Source organism: Poecilia reticulata, chromosome 18, assembly GCF_904066995.2.
Source record: "Poecilia reticulata chromosome 18, P_reticulata-male-v2, whole genome shotgun sequence".
In the NCBI taxonomy this organism is placed as follows: domain Eukaryota; kingdom Metazoa; phylum Chordata; class Actinopteri; order Cyprinodontiformes; family Poeciliidae; genus Poecilia; species Poecilia reticulata.
The window spans coordinates 13,559,040-13,574,911 of NC_088847.1; the positions used below are offsets into that span (position 1 = coordinate 13,559,040).

A 15,872-nucleotide genomic window follows, 5' to 3' on the forward strand; every position below is an offset into this window, starting at 1 on the left:
TTAGCAGTTATATCTCGCAATATGTATGTAATATATGCATCTCGTAATAATGTTTCCCTTACGTCATGTATTCAAGGAGAGTGAAAAGTAGCATTCCCATGGTGAAACATGGTGGTAGCAGCATCATCACCAGGCACAGAGAAGCTGGTTGGAGTTGATGTGAAGGACGGAGTTAGAAGTTCATCACATGATAGAATGGTCTAGCTAAAGTCCGTCACGTTGGATCCCAATAAAATAAAAAAATAAAAAATAAAAACAATTTGCGGTTGAAACATGACACAGCGTGAAAAAAAGTCAAAGAGGCACAGATCCTTGTGCAAAGCTCTGCATGCTTCACTTCATTAACTCGTCTCTCCTGTGAGTGGATTAGAGGCGCAACCTGAGCCGGGATCCAGCACCAAGACAGCTGCAGGAAGAGAACTGGCAACCCGCGGGACGGCTCCGGTGTCGCCTCATTTCATTTCTTCCAGAGACGCCGGGAAGTCTGTCGGCCAGGGGGACGTGTTTTGTTGCCCTCTGACGGCGACCCTCTGACTTCACCGTAGTCGCTGCTCGGACGCGAATCTCGGTCCGGCCGAGGATGACGATGAAACGACACTCCGCCCGAAAGTCTCTCCGAGTTACAGGGGTTTGAGAATTGCTTCTTCGTGGAGGGCGTCAGCTGCATCAGCTGATGGTTTCACAATGCTTGGAGTCACTGCCAGAGGTGGATCAGTCTCTCTAATCCCTGCAGCAAATAAAAAACTCATCATCCTCTTCCTCGTGTCACGTCTCAGCTCAAACTGTTTAATTTTCCCACATTAAGTGTCTGCTTGAGGCAAGGCAATACAAAATAACTTGTGTTTTTGTCTAAGCTAAAGTATGAAAGGCTCAAATTCTGGAAACCCACCGAGGCTAGGAAGGGAAGCAGGGCACAAGAAAAGGGAAGAAGGAAAGGTAGGAAGGAAGGTAACAAGAAAGGGAAGTGGGATACAAGAAGGACAGAAACAATAGTGTTAAGAGGCAACAATGGAAGGAGAGAGGGAAGGAAAAATGACAAGGAGGTAACGAACTAAGAGAAGAAGGAAGAAAGGAAGGATATGAGGATGAGAAGAATGGAAGAGAGGGAAAACATGAAGGAAAAGAAGTAAGAACACAAAAAACAAGAAAGGGACACAAGAGAGGAAGAAAGGACACAAAAAAGAATGAAAGAAAAGAAGAAAATAGATAATGGGACACAGACATCAGCATTTATTTTTTATTTAACCAGGACTAAAAACTCTTTTACGAGAGTCTCCTGGCGAGCGGCAGCAGAACAATTACAAGTCATTTATTTCCCCGTTCTGCGTTTTAATTTTCCTGTCCTTATCCAGGCGTCAAATCCCAATATCTTTACATCATGAGCAGGAATTCTGCGCCGATAAAGATCAAAAACCGAAAGTCATCTAAGTGAGGCTTTTTGGCAACTCATGCTTCACCGTTTTAAAGTTGATCATCTGGGAACTTTTAATCTGGGGTATGAATAAGGATTAACACGGAGGCCAATTTCTCTCAGCCACTTTTCGAAATGGGAGAACGTTTAAAAACAGATCCCGTCCTAAACTTGCCAGGATCTACAGCGGATAAAGGATGGAATTCCCCCCACCCCCTCCCCCACACACAGAAAATGTAAAACCAGTTGCTCTTATGCTGCCATTTTAATTTAGATTGTCCTATTTATGAACATCCAACAAATTTAAAATAAATAATTAATATTGACATTATAAACTGAGAAAACTGTTTAAAAAAAATAAATACCGGATTTTTGCAAAAGCAGGAAATTTCCTGAGCACTCAAGTCAATCGTGCTCGATTCTAAAGCGTTTTTATTCAGAAAAAGGCTCAGTATCACATCCTGTCTTCTGGTTTATTATTCCCCCCACCCAAAAACAGTCTAGCAACAGTTTGGTAGCAACCGCTTGGATCCTTTACGCTTGTGCTTAGCTAACCTGTATTTTTAGCAGGTAATGAAAACCCAGTGCTCAGCTAAACAGAACCAACAGGACGACAATGGGCCTCCGATTGTTTGCCGAACCAACAGGAACGGCTTGTTTGGAAAAGGACAAAAGCAGCATCAGTCGCCACCGGGGCCGGCCGCACACCTCCGCAGAAAGAGCAGGTGTCCGCGTGTAGGAGCAGCGATTTGCAAAACCTGCCGGCTTTTAGCAACAGTTTAACACTCGAAGCGGAAGCCGATGAACACAGCACATGTTCGACATCCTGTCACATTACAGTCCACGGCGCGTCTCTATACATCGCTGCGCGCCAGCTGCAGTGGAAACCAGATTGCTGGGTGTTGAAAGGCGAATGGTATGTGCTCTGACTACGCTTCCACACCCACTCTGTCCCGTCTTTAACTCTGCCGCTGTCAATCAGGCCCGCAGCACCTACTGCAGCTGTGCAGCCAGCTTTCACACCAGGAACGCGCGAATGTGCAACGTACATTTGCATGTAATACGGCCCAGTAGGTGGATCAGTAGGAATTAGCTGGAGCTGAAGGAGGTGGCGTTGTGAGGGGTGAGGTCATTGCAAATTCCAGCTCTACCTTTTATTAGGCCGATGTATCGGGTGAAAACTGAAAGCACCAGCGGCTTTAGATAGTTGCCATCAAGCTGCAAATATGACAGCGGGAAAGCCCGAGGGGTGTGTTACGGCACACAGAGGAGCAGGAATGTGTGGGGTCAGGAAGAGGGATAGACAGAGCAGCCGAGTCGGAGGGGCTGGGGGGAGCAAAAGAGGCGTATTTGCAGGAAAACTGCGTCCAGCGTTCCCATGATTGCCTCCACATTTGAGTGTTGTTGTAGAAGCGAGTCTTTCTTTAACAAGCCGACCTTCAACCAGCTGGACAAACGGCCTGTAAGCTCCTGGCACAAACAGCAGCGCGAAGGAAACGCATATCTCTGGAATTCATCAATTAATCGTGATTCTATAAGTAATCGTCAACTAATTTAGTAATCGATTAGCAGCTAACTGGCGTATACAGACTCAAAAAAGACCATTTGCTGAAAGAGCAACACAGTAATGAAGCCAAAACTATTAAAAAAACAAAAACATTCTGTATAAAGCAAAAAACTAAACAACAACAACAACAAAAAAACTTTATCTGTAAAAATTATCCACCTGAAACTCTTTGAGTGGAATAGTTTTAACTTTACTTGGTTCAAATTCAAAATCTGTAAAGATAATAATGACAATAATAATATATATAAAAAAACATTTTTCTATCCAATTTTTAATGTTATCTCGTTGCATTTTAGGCAATAAAAAGTTTATTTCCCTATTCAAAAAATGAATCCAATTATTTGTGTGCAAATGATGTGATAATGTTTTCCTAAGACTTGAGTGGTTCAATAAAAATCTGCAGAATGTGTAAATTTTTTAATCCAATTAACTGTCAGAATAATTAATAGAATAATCAATTATTAGAATAATCATTAGCTGCAGCCCGACTCTGTAGTTAATAAAGTTGAATACATGTTCAAACTGGATCCGTCCAACCTGACTGGACAATTCTGAGTAAATCTCAGTCTGTGGACGTGCGAAGCTGGTGGAAACAAACCTCCAACAAACCTGAGGCTGAAACCGCAGCAAAGTGGAGGCTCAATACAAAAGCACGCCGCACTTTTCAAATGTTAACTGGGTTAAAGCAAACGATTACAATTTGTGGTTTTAGTGTGACAAAATACAAATAAGTTCACTGGAAACGAATAACTCGCACGCCGCTGCAGAAGACGACTCCGCCGTTCCAAAGCGATATCCGTTATGAAACGGGAAGAACAAACTCCCGAGTGAGAGCGAGCTGCGTCTTGACCTTTGACCAAAATACCAACAATAAGAACGCAACAGCTCCCTGAGTGCCAATAAAGATTTCCATTTATCTCTCCAACAAGCTGCATCATGGATTTTCTTCGCAGTTTCAAAAGTCAAGCGGTAGACGATCTATGTGAAGTTGGCGTTTTCTGCGTTGCACAAACCGGCTACTGTATTGAAAGCCGCCATGACACGGCATGTTCCTGAACTGTTTTCTTTTTTTTTTCTTTTTTGGAAACGTGATCCCTCTCCTTCACATACCACCAGCACACTCACATGGCTCTTTGTCTGTTGATTGCAATCTCTGATGATTTGTCTGTGTTGGTGTTGCTCCACAAGTTCTGCCACTAGGACACTCCCCACACACACACACACACACACACACACACACACGCACGCACGCACACACGCACACACACGTTAGGGCGTCATGTTGAGAGAGGTGATATACGGACTGATCGGATGAGCAGGTGGGGTCTCCACTTCTAAGCAAGGCCTCTCCCAGAAGGTCGGATCGCCCCCGGATCCGACACGGATAACGACACGAAACACAAGAAGCTGTTGCTCCATCTCGGACGGGGCGGAGAGCCGCTGCGCCTTCAACGTTTTAGAGCTTCGCAGACTCGATCGCAGACATCGCTCCTGCGATTTGCCTGCAGGTTCAAACCTGCACGCAGGAAGGCAGACTTTTACAGCTACTGATTTAATATTGTTTCATTCATTTAATTACATATTATCAAATAAAAGTGAGCCTTTTTTTATGTGCTGGAAGGGAAACTTGGAATGTATGGTGACATTTTGTTCTGGGTAACCACACAAACAGTTCTGGATTTGTTGAAAACTTCACACTTTATGATGTGAAGCTGCGAAGCCAGAGGATATTTGAGCAAAAGTAGCAGATTAACCCTTTCATGCATAGCGGTCACTGCGGTGGGACATGGTCTAAAAGCCGTTTTCTTGCGTTTCTTGTGGGTTTTTATGTTGAAAATGCACACAGACCATTGAAGTGGACACTGTCAACTGCTGGCCGTCCATTCTAAGTGCAAAAAAATATCCAATAAATCCAATATGGCAGACAAACGAAAAAGCAACTCAATGATATCCAGTCCCTACTTCTACTTTAGAAAATATAAAAATACTGACATCGAGTCACCCCTAAAGACTAACACTAATGATGTATTTTCCGAATAACTTTTCATTTGGAGAAAAATCCAACTGATCACCTAGAAAAAAAATTCTAGAATTTTTTTATTTAGTTATTTTTATTTTTAATTTTATTTTTTTTTACAAAATTTGTTTTCCCACTTTTTGTTATACCTTAAGAAAATCCAAAAAAATAAAAATTGGGGAAAAAATCCTGACATAAAGGATCATAATTCATGCACGAGAGGGTTAAACTAGTTTACGCGGAAGCCGGGTTATTCCAGGTTATTAATGTTTACAAGTGAAAATCTGAAAAGTGCAGCATGCTTTCCTCAGAAAAGACATCTAAAACGTGAAGGATCCTGAGAGCCAGAGTTCAGGAAAACCTCTAGATATTTGTCCTGCTAAAGAAAAGCATCCCCACAGTATGATGCTGCCACCACCATGCTCTAGCATGGGGACACTGTTCTGAGGCTGAAGGACTTAAAGCATGAGAAGCACCACTGCTGTATTTCACAAGTAAATAAAAAAAAAAACATGATTAAATGTGGTTACTATGTGCAGTTTTGTGGAATAAATCACACTTATTTAAGAAAGTGGAGTCTTGAAGAAGCGTACTTCAAATGGGAATGATTGTCAGGAGTAATACTCAGGTCTGATTGCTGTGCATCACAGCCACCTAAAAGAGAAGTAATAAATACCTTAGCAACAATGATTCTCATCATTGTCAATAAATAATTGTGATAAAACTCTAAGTCCATATTGCCCACGCACGCCTTCCTAAAGCAGCACGTTTTAATGCCGCCTTGCGTACTGAAACGCCTCCTCCTGAGCATCTTTAGCCTCTTTTAGCACATTTTCGGTTGCACCTGTAATGGTTTAATATGCAATAAGACACTTCTGCAAAAAGATTCACACAAAAGAGAGGCAGCGTCGCATTCTGTCGCCGAATCTGGGTTATCTGTCTGTTTCTGCACAGAAACTGACATTTTCCTCTCACACACACAAAAAAACTCCCCTCCATCCTTCATCTCCTCTTGGGATGATTTTAAATAATACATTTGTCCCTCCGTCGTCTGCTGACCTGAACTGACTCCATGTGAGGGAGTCCACCGCTGCCGCAGCAGCAGCAGCAGCAGCAGCAGCAGCAGCAGCAGCAGCAGCAGCAGCAGCAGCAGCAGCAGCAGCAGCAGCAGACGACCACTTCTCCAGCTGCCGTTTGATCTTCTGAGCGACCGTGAGGCTGCTGACGGCGCGTTCAGAGATCCCGTCGCATGAAGCCAGCGTGTGTTTTCGTGCGATGACCCTCGGCTTACGCTGCGGTCTCATGATGCGTGTGTGTAATTATTAATAGCGAGGCTGTAGTTGCTTTCTTTGAAATGTGGTCCGGCTATATTAACCCCGGTGAAATATTGAGTTCTGTTCTCGTCGTTACAGAGAAACTCAATGATTCTCTTTAACCTGAGTTCGGCAGCATGTTGCTTTCCAAACGGTGGGGCAGATCGGTGTGTGTGTGTGTCTGTGTGTGTGTGTGTGTGTGCACATCGATATCAATGCAGACTGTGTTGGCATGCAGCAGGGAGTGAGTGGGTTGTTTGCCGTACTGTCTGCAGACAGGAGACTTGGTCAACACGCACAGCAAATATTTATCCAGGACCCCGCGGGAGGCTCTGTCAGCTCCTCCTCTTCTCTCTGTAGAAGATCTCTGTCCTTCTCTTTTTTTGAACTCCTTCACTCCTAAAGTTGTGGCACAATTAGTGTCAGCTTGTTACTGGAGGTAAAAATACACAGCGTGGAAATTTAAATGCAATCTCAAACTTTGCCGTCTGTCAAAGTTCTTCAAAAGTTGCAACGATCCATCCAATTAACCTATCGGTTTATTTGTTCATCCATCTGTTCATCCATCCATCCATCTTCAGCAAAGTCATAGTGATGTTTTGTATTTATGCTTTTGAAACCGTCTAGTTCCACTAATGTGTTAGTTCTGTCTAGTTTCTAGTGTCAATATCTTAGCACACTTGAAATAAGACAAAAAAAAAACTTTTCTCCAAGATATGGTAGTTTGATATTAAAGTAAATCATTCCTTAATATTGAATTAAAAAGCTCTGGTTTCACTGACAGATTGTCTCACTTAAAACATGCGTTATATGTCATTTAGCATGTGTTAAATGTCTTGTTATAAGTGAAAAAATAGTTCTCCAGAAGCGTACTGCGATATTTGCTCCAGAATCTAGACAAAAACACCTGTTGGCATTTTGTTTTTACATGGTGTGGAAAAGTTAAATTTTAACATAAGATTTTTACAGGAAAGTGGGGAAGAAATAGGAGTCACTGGCTATAAAATGATGGCCATGTTGCTTATTGACACATTCAGAAGACACGGCCACTGAGCGACATTATGTGTGTAGCAGCCAGCCGGTTTTAATTTCTTCAAACAAATCATTTCTTGTAGACTCAGAGCAGAGTCCATGCAACAAAATCCCGTCACCCCATTTCATGTTGTATCTGCAGGCTTGAACTGTAAACCAAAATGAAAGAAAAGGCAACTCGAGCCTTACGAAGCTGACTGTCATCGCACGCACACGGTTGGCAAAAAAAAAAAAAAAAACCCTCTGCTGTCATGTAAAGTAAATGTGATCTGCTGTAAAACGGCATACAGAGGAAACCGCTGAGAGGCGCAGTGGACAGAGATGGAGGCTCAAACGAAAACATGTTTTCGTTTGAGCCTCATTTGAGTTCAAGTAACTCAAATAGTGACTTGTTGTTTACAGACAAGTCATTAATTAAGACTGGACGGCCAGTCAATATCAATAATTATTGATTAGTTTTGCCAAATGTGCCAAATGTTGGTGGCGTCACTTTTTTTTCACTCCACGCCGTTTTTTATTTTTATTTTTAAGCATTTATGAGGCACAATGGTGAAACCTTAAACTGCTGCTGCGCCCACTTCCTCAACTGGTTGTTGCTAGGTAACCAAAGATGGGGGAGGGGGTGGAACTTGAAACTGCTTGTTACCTGGGAGGTTGTTGCTAGGTAACTAAAATGTGAGCGAGTTAGTTGAAGCCACCAACCTTGCTTAGCTTGCTGTGAAGCGTTGAGCGGCTGAAGCCTTTTCCTGGCCTACATCTCCCAGAATGCTGTGCAGTTCTGGACACAAGATCAGTAAATATTCTATGTATTGAATATTGAATATTCTGTCAGACGTATTATCTATTGATATTGATCGCACGTCTTAATCTTTGTAATGTCTGCTGGGACACAGAGAATCTATCTGGATGATAAATGTAGTTATACATTACGGCTAAAACAATTCATCGGATTAGTCGCGATGAACTGATTACTGAAATAATTATCAACTAATTCAATAATCAAACAATAGTTTGATTGTTTGTAACTATAACAGCGCTGAGGGCGCTGTTATAGTTACAGCGCCCTCAGCGAAGTAACTATAACAAAACAAAATATATAAACATTTTGGATTTAAGATAAAAAAAAACTCTGTTTTACCCAGAACTCCTGAAGTGTCAGGATTTTATTTTTTGCTTCAGCTGAATCAAATTATTTAAGCGAAATCCCCTATTAGGCACTCTTTGTTGTCTAATTATAAAGAGGACAAATAGAGTTGCAAGGTATTAACAGGAGGGGTACCAATAAATCCAGCATCAGATGAATTCATGGGTCCTGTTAAAGGTCGGCGGAGGCAGCTGGGGACACAAAGTTTCCGTTTCATGTAAATTAACCACATCGTGACAAAATCGCCATTCTGTTCCATACGCGACGTAATGATTCATATTCAGATTCTGCTGAGCCACCAAAAATACGGAACCAAAACGGAACCAGACACCCTGTTCCCTACTAATTTAGGCACAAAATCACATCGTAAATATAAACAATTTCATTAATTCGAGATGACACCCTAAAAGAAACAGAAGGCTGATGCCTTCCTGCCGCCCCCCCCACCCCATCTCCTCAATGTGCAGTTTCAGCTTGTTTACTCTTGAGCAGGTATGACTAGATGAGTAAACAAGAGAGTTAAGAGCATTTCATTTCCTCTCTACTGCCAATTTGATGCTGCTAATGCTCCACTTAGGGCGCTGTGACGCCTGCAGTGGAGAGGAACATTGTGTTGACGGCTGTGCAGAGGTGAGAGAGGAAGAGGAGGAGGAGGAGGAAGTGGACCTCAGTGTTCTCGCAACAGCAGCACGTTTCCCAGCAGCTCGTTGGATAGGAAGTCTTTTCAATACTTAACAGATGTACAGATGTCATCACTTTACTGCATGTGGACAGATGAGTTCTTTTAAATTAAATCATAGAAAAATCTGTGCACCCTTAACTGTGACATTTTTCCTTCCACCCAACTTTCTATTAACCCCTCCGAGCGATCCAGTCAAATTTGCAGTACCGTAACTCCGCGATGCTCCATCTGAAAAATTCCAACGGTTTCTGAAAGAGACGTTGCGCTTTTCAGCCAATATCGGGTTTTTACGGTAATTTCACTCCCCGCCGTAGCAGGAATTGAAATTAATCTGAGATCTTTAAATAGACGGAAAATTGCGAAAATAACTTGCTACATACTGAAAGTTTCAGTTGTTATGAAAAATAGGGCAAATATATCAACTCACAGGACATTTAAAGAACTACGTAGAATTAAAATAAGCAAAAAAAATATCCAGGCGGAGATTTTAAATTTAGGATATAAAGGGTTTTATTGTCAGCGGCACCTGAAACACAGAGTTCCTTTAAATCAAGACTAAGAACCCACCCGTTTACTTCCATTCATAATAAATGAAACACTGATCAAAACATAGGATGTGTATTGATGATAGCATTTTAAAATAAATCTAATGTTTATTGAATTACATCATACTAGCGACGACTGATGTTTTTATGATGTAAAGCACTTTGAGCTGCCTTGTCGCTGAAATGTGCTACGCTAATAAACCTGACATGACATGCATGCACACCGTGTGCCACATTATAATTCAAGTGCCATGCAATAAAACTCTAATATATATTTGCCCTGCTTGAGGCACTTCAACCACCTTTAATGCCCAAGGGTGCCAATAGTCGTGACATCACAACCATTTCTTTGCAGTAATGCACCTGGAAAATGATCAAATCAATTCGGATTGTTTCAGTACCTTGAGAACTAACGATAAAATATTGAAACATTTAGGGATGATCGATGAGCGTACAGACAGACGGATGAAGAAACCAACGGTTGAGTGGTCAGACAGAGTGATGGACACAACGATGGACAGACGGATGAAGCAGCCAATGATTGTTTGGATGAATGGATGGAGTGATGGATGGATGAAAGTATAAATGTACAGACCAACGGATGGATTGATGGCCAGAATGATGGACGGTTTGCATATATAAATAATTTGAGGAAGAAACCAATGAACCGGTGCTTCGAGAATCTGGAAATTTTCCACAGCATTTCTTTTCTTCCTTTACGCAATCCGGCTTCAGTTCAATTCAGTTTGACTTATATAGCGTCAATTTACAACCAATGACATCTGGAGGCACTTTCATACAACTCATTTGACTTATCTAACGGTACAGCAAGCTCAGTTTATTATTCAAACTAGTTTAAAAACTAGTTTTCCGTCTCAGGAAACCCAGCAAAAAGCAAATTGCATCAAGTCATTGTCCTGCAGTATTCACCAAGCAGGTAGCAACAGTAGTCAGTATCCTACTTATCCAGAGCTTGAAAATACTTATATCAAGTTGAATCCCAGATTTTTCCGGGCCGCAGAAAAACCCTGACGCAAAACACTGTCTGCTAAACGCTGCAGTTTGAGCGATTCACAAGACAAAAAACGCACACGCTTTAAATCAGAGGGCGGCCCGGCTGCGGCGCTGAGGCCGAGGTGAGGCAGCGCTCTAAAGGTTAATGACCGTTCTGCAGCCAGTAATGGTAGCGGTGAGCAAACACCTCCGCCGCTTCAAACGGCGCAGTGTTGTGAGTTACGTAAGGCGGGTGGAGGTGCCATGTGTTCCCTCGGCTGCCCTCCCAGAGCATTAAAGCGAACTTGTCCCAGATGTGCTCAGGTGGTGGGGAGGCTGTTATATCGACTCGTAGCAACGTACACAAGTCGGCGCGTGTTTACACTGGAAACTGTCAGCCGGGGCGCTGGTTTCTTTAAGATCCCTGTTGGCTTCCTGATCGCTTCGCAAACAGCTGAACGCTGTGTCAGGATTACGCAACTGAAGGGGGGTCTGCATGTGGAAGTTCCTCCTATAGCTTCCTCTCTGCAGGCTGCTGGAGTTGAGCAATCCCAAAGCAAGTCAAAGAGGTTCTCAGGTTTTTTCCTTCTTCTTTAAAAAAAAAAACAACAAAAAAAAAACAACGGCTTAGCTTTAGGTTTTGAGAAAACAGTGAGACAGTCTGCTTAGCCTTATCACACATGAGTGATTGCTTTATTTTGCGCTACAATGTTTAATTTTAACAAAATGTCAGAGGTCATGAACAATTGCAAAAAAAAAAAAAGGAGATTAAATTTAGCCAAAATTTAGTTTAACTCAATTTTGGCTAAAAAATTGACTTAATAAGTAAACATGACCCTAATCAGTCACTTCTGATGTAGCTATAACGTTAGCTCAAGTTCTCATAGCAACGGCTTTGAAACATCTTAATAACAAGCCCATAAATACAGATTCTGTGAAGTTTTAGTACTGTTCTGTACACACTGGTGAGTTACACTTAGGATAACTTTCCCAGATTTTACACACTTCTAATGTGTGGATTTGTTGGGAAAGTTCAGATTAAGAAATCTAGTCTAGTTCAAGCATTTGAAGGCAAATTGCTAAAAAAGAAAATATTTCTTTCTAACCCCAAGAAGCATTACATTTCTGCAAATACTTCTGGCTCAAAAAAAAAGAAAAAAAAAAGAAACTCAAATCAGTAAATATTGTTAACAATAATAAAAATGAAATGATAAAAACAACAAAAACAATCAGCAGAGCGCATCAGTCGCTCAGAACAGGTCATCCAGTTTAAATTGGCTTAACTAAATCCAATTCAAGCGGTCTAATCGGGCCGAGAGGTTAGCAGTGAAGCCCAAGCAGGTGGAAGGGAAAAAAGAAGGATTTCAAGGCGGCCCCCCGACCCCCGTGAGAATAATTTGACCCCCGGCAGCGGGAGACCAAATTCCCGCTACGCTGTCGTAGTCAGCTTCGGCCGGCCCCGGGATCAACTCTGACCTCCTGTTGTCCTGAGCGCCCACTGTCCGATTCGCCCGGCCTTGCCGCAGCTCAAGTGGCGGCTCACGCAACCGGAATATGAGCCGTCGCGCCACGCAACCTCGCAGACGAGCAGCGCGGGAGCCGGGGTTGGTCTGCATGTGAAAAGTGGCTCGTTAGTGGACAGTAATCAGCTTAGCGCTCCCCAAACGCCCTCCGGCGCTAAGCTCTTTACAGACAAACCTAGTTAGAGAAGTAGATTTTGATTGATGCCTGATGCCAGGGCTGGGAACACACACACACACACACACACACACACACACACACACACACACACACACACACACCCACACACACACACACACACACACACACACACACACACACAGAGAGAGATCATGCCTGAAGCATGAGAGGAAGCAAGGAGGTGGTGATGGTGACAAACACCTGAGGCAGCAGAGAGAGGAGTTTGATGGGAAGAAAAAGAAGAAGTAAATGCTGAGAGGGGGCACAATGAGGGAGGGACACAAATAAGAATGAGTGTGTGTGAAAAGAGGAAAAAACTCCCTCCTTCTCCTCTTCGTCCTCCTCCTCCTCCCCGCAACCCCTCAGTGCACTCAGTAACCCCGGCGGGTCGGTGGGTGGCAACTCCGTTCTTTAAGGCAGGGCCCGACTCACTCGGAGCCCAGCATACATCCCATACCACGGCGCACAATCGCTGCTCTGTAGCCAGGATCACTCTCACACACACGGAGCTGGAACTTCGCCCGGAAAGCGCACGCGGATACACAGCGTGGGTGCACACGCACACACACCTCTAATGTAGCAGTTTTCATGTGTCGATTTGCTATTTTTTATTATTTTTTTGCCATAAAAACTCCTGAACTCTGATAGCTTGAGTTATTATTAAAGAGTGCATTGCAAACATGCTACCTGTTGAACTTTTACAACTTTCACATTTCTTTTCATTGGATCTTATGGGATAGACCAACACAAACTGCAAAGTAAAAGAAAAAAAACACTTTTTTATTTATTTAGATATAATCTCAAGTATGGCCTTTATTTTTATTTAAAGACTTTACTCTGACACCTCTTAATAAAATAGAGACCCCCAATTAAAGTAGATATATTGCAGATAAGTGAACGACTTTTCGATATCCAATGATATTCTAAACAAATCACAAACTCTGGTTTACATGATCAACGACATGTAACTCAATTCAGCTTTGACTTTAAGTTTCAGTTAGAGCTGAGAATCACTGTAAGTAAAGAAATAAAGTATTTTTCCTATTTTCTTTTCCGATTATTTTAATTTATTATGAGAATTCCTAAAAACTCATAAGAACTTGTGTAGATTTGCAAAGAAAAGAATCTAACTGTTTACCAGTCAACTAATTTTGAAACAATTGAGTTTAGTTTGGAAACCTAAAAAAAAATCGATTATTGGAGCCTCGAGTGCGACGATCAAGGAACATAGAATTTTAAAATCAGAGTTTGGGTCAATCTATCTGGAACATCTGAGCTGTGAAACTGGATTTTGGAGCAAAGCAGTGACTCTAACCACAATGGAGTTGTTTAGATATAAGCATCAAAGAGAATGGCCCAGTCAAAGTTCAGACTTAAATCCAATTGAGAATCTCCAGCAGAACCCTCTTATTGTACCTACGCTCTAAATTGTCTTTTTTTATCTCATAAAACCAAATTAAAATACATTAAAACATTGTGTTTATATCATTTCAAATGAAAATCTTTTGATATAAAAAAAAACCTGCTTTTGTTTCTTCTTTCTTTCGCTGCTGAGAGAATATTTAACCGCTCGTTTCAAACAAAGTTTTAAATTATTTGAACAATGGCCACTTGCACTTCTAAAAATAAAGTCTTACTTCATAAAAAAAAAAAACCTGACCTGTTTGAACATCATCCAACATGTCAGGTTGATAAAACAAAGTCATGTTCAAATAAAAATAAAATAAAATAAAAAGTCGTTCCTGAGACCAGGATCTGTTCTGTTGGGTCCAGTAATCTGAAAAATGTAAATCTGGTTCTATTAATCATCCATGTTTTCATTTTTGCACAAAAGCGGTGCTCACACGCCCGAGTGGAAAATCCTTGGAATATGATTGCAAGAGAGAGGGAGAAAAGGGGAAAGTCTGGATTTAGAATAAAAGAAGAGGGCAAACAAAAAGTCTGCAAGGGGAGAAATGAAAGGGCAGGAAGAGCAGAGAGGAGAGGGGGGCAGCGGAGGGGCAGATGGGTTTTGTGGAAGACAGAATCGGCGAAACAGTTCGGACAAAAGAGAAAATAGGTGTGTGTGTGAATGAAACAGAGGTAGGGTGGTGAAATCTATCCATTAGCTGAAACGCTTTTGGCCGATTCCCGCTTCCTGGAAGGTGGTCCAGACGATCCGTTTGTGGGGGGGGGGGGGGGGGTGGGTTTCCCCCACCAAAGAACTTGTGATTTATGTGTTGTCATGCAAGCGAGTAAACCAAACAAACCCAAGTCGTGTTGTTGAAGCTAAAACACTTTGAAGTTAAAGAAGGACAGACAGAAACAGAAAAAGTAAGAACGAAAGAGTACAGGTGTGGTTGGCAATCAGACACATCCAGTGACCAGTTCAAAGCAAGAAGATCTCACTCTCACACACACACACACACACACACACACACACACACACACACACACACACACACACACACACACACACACACGCGCGCAAACACACTTCGGTCAGTCCAGCGGCGCCTCCCGGACTGGCCGAGCTGCCAACACAATTCACTCCCCTGCATGCGAGTGCATGCGTGCCAACTGCATGTGAATAAGGCACTAGTCAGTCAAAACATGACTGGAGTACTGAACCATTAGTCGAGGTTTTACTACCTAATTACCATGTGGATGGCCGGGCAGTTCACCAGCGCAACACAAAAACACGTACACACCAAAAACAAAAAGGGCCGCAGTCGACTTCCTGTGAAAGAGCCTTTCCACTGGCAGCTCAATTGAAAGAAGTGCTTCTTTTTTTTTCTTTTGGTTTTTGCCGGACGAGGGAAATTAGGAGAATTACTGAAAATTAGCTGCTCTGGTTCTGATTTATCGGATCTGAAAATACAAATCTCGTCTATTTTTGAGGAGCTATATATATATATATATATATACACACGCCCAAAGGAGTGCGGAGGAGCGCTCCTGGGGGAAGTCACCACCCAGCGATCAAAGGCTGACAAAACATTAGACGAGAGCAAAAAGCCTGAGGAGGGATTTTATGGGAACAAAGATAAAAAATTTTTAAAAAGTACAAAAAATGCTCTGGGTCAATTCGCCCGTTGGTGCTTCACCGATAACGCCGGGCTGTTTGTGTGTTCGTTTGTTCCTTCAACAATGCAAAGCCTTCAGCTGAGGTTTTTAATTACACCCACAAATCAGACCACATTTTCATGACATGGCTGTTAAGGATTTTTTAAGCCTTTTTAATAGGATACCACAAAAAGGGCTTGTTCGAACTAAGTTTTCTCCGCCTGAGAGAAGCATAAAGTAAAGCTGCCCCTCCCCGACCTGTTGCTGGGCCACTTGTCAGTGCCACCTATCACTCCTGTTAAGGTAACGTCTAATAGAAGCAGGTATTTGTTGTATATGTAAGTTTATGTACCAAAATCTGAATTTTTCAATTCTAAATGACTAAAAGTCAAAGTCAGATAGTTTTGCTTAATTATTTAAAT

The 15,872-nt window shown here is 42.2% G+C and overlaps 1 protein-coding gene across 2 annotated transcripts in view; it reads right to left on the minus strand.

Annotated features, from left to right (window-relative positions):
* LOC103480483 (insulin receptor substrate 1-B) overlaps positions 1-15,872 on the minus strand; it is a 52,608-nt gene that overhangs the window by 7,272 nt on the left and 29,464 nt on the right. Inside the window, exon 4 of one of the 2 annotated variants that reach the window (XR_014084608.1) lies at positions 63-727. The exons of the other annotated variant lie outside the window; for it this stretch is intronic. The gene's annotated coding sequence lies outside the window, so the exon portion shown is untranslated. The remainder of the gene's footprint in view (positions 1-62; positions 728-15,872) is intronic. 2 annotated transcript variants of the gene reach the window in all.